The sequence below is a fragment of the Erinaceus europaeus genome, chromosome X (assembly GCF_950295315.1).
Source record: "Erinaceus europaeus chromosome X, mEriEur2.1, whole genome shotgun sequence".
NCBI lineage: Eukaryota > Metazoa > Chordata > Mammalia > Eulipotyphla > Erinaceidae > Erinaceus > Erinaceus europaeus.
The window spans coordinates 12,857,394-12,858,996 of NC_080185.1; the positions used below are offsets into that span (position 1 = coordinate 12,857,394).

At 36.1% G+C, this 1,603-nt stretch overlaps 1 non-coding gene across 1 annotated transcript; it reads left to right on the top strand.

The window, feature by feature from the left end:
- The first annotated feature begins 458 nt into the window (after positions 1 to 458).
- On the top strand, positions 459 to 618 carry LOC132535949 (U1 spliceosomal RNA). Its single transcript, XR_009547672.1, has one exon. It is a non-coding gene; the product is annotated as a U1 spliceosomal RNA (small nuclear RNA).
- Positions 619 to 1,603: the final 985 nt, after the last annotated feature.

The window sequence follows — 1,603 nt, forward strand, 5'->3', positions numbered from 1 at the left end:
TGACCCATCTTTTGCATAGAGAAATGCCACACATTTATGGGTATTGATTTTGTAGTCTGTTTCTGTACTGAATTTATCAATGATTTTTAGTAGTTTCTAGGCAGAGTTTCTGGGGTCCTTTAGGTATACCAACATATCATGTACAAATAATACGTTAATTTCATCCTTTCCAATTTGGATTCCTCTGATATCTCTGTCTTGCCTGATTGTGTTGGCAAGGACTTCTAGGAATATGTTGAATAAAAATGGTAAGAGTGGGCACCCTTGTCTAGTTCTTATTTTAGGGTAGGGGGAAGCTTTCAGTTTACTTTTTTGGTGGGATCCTTTCCTGCTTTGAGGATCAAGGTGATGTTAGCCTCATAATATGCATTTGGGAGTGTTCCTTCTTCTATTTTCTGGAAGAATTTGAGGAAGATGGGTGTTAGTTTTTCTTTGAATGTTTTTATAAAATCTACTAGATACTTATTTGGCATTGGAGATACCATAATCACTAAAGTGATTTTCCCAGGGTGAGGCTTATCCATTGTACTCTGGATGTGCTCACCTCTGCGATTTCCCCAAATGTAAGAAACTAGGATGCATAATTTGTGATAGAGGGGGACTGCATTCACGCTCTAAATATATATATATATTAGTATAGTCATCCAGACCCGGGCGGGCTTTTGTTCTTTAGGAGGCTTTTGATTACTGCTTCAATTTCTTGACTAGTGATTCTCCTGTTAAGTTTATCTACTTCTGGTGTTGAGGTTGGCAATTGGTATGCCTGTAAGAATGTGCTCATTGCTTCAAAGCTGTTAAATTTATTTCCATACAGATGTTCAAAATCTTGCATAATCCTTTGAATCTCTACCTCAACCGTTGTAATATCTCCTCTCTTGTTTCTGAGAGTTTACCGTAGCATTCTCTCTTTCTTTCTTGGTGAGTGTAGCTGGTGGCTTATCTCTTGTGTTTAGCCTTTCAAAGATCAGGCTCCTGGTTTAATTAATATTCCTAATGGTCTTTTTTTTTTTCGTTGATTTCTGCTCTGATTTTCACTATTTCCTGTCTCCTGATGACTGCTGAGTCTTTTGTTGCTCCACTTCTATATGGTTCATTTGGGTTATTAGATGGATTACAAGATTTCTCCTGTTTATTAATATGGACCTGTATTACTGTGGCCTTCCCTCTGAGGACTACTTTTGCAGTATCCTACAGGGTCTGGTAGCTAATTTCTTCATTTCCATTGGTATCAAGACAATGCTTAATTTCTTTTTGATCTCTGCAATGACCCATGTATTGTTCAGAAGCATGTTGTTTAGTCTCCAGGTTTTAGGACAATTTTTTTCCTTTTTTGTTTGATTTCTATTTTTATGCTTTAATGGTCTGAGAAGATATGTTTTATAATTTTGGCATTTACTTATTTGTTTAGGCTATCTTTGTGACCCAGCATATGGTCTATCCTTGTGTATTCGTTTCTTTTGATAAGTTTTGAATAGATTTATTAGGTCCATTTCATTTATGGTTTCATTTAAGCTCTCCATTTCTCTGTTTATTTTTTGTTCAGATGTTCTACCTCTTGCAGTGAGTTGCATGTTAAAATGTACAATTATTCTGTGTTGCTGTC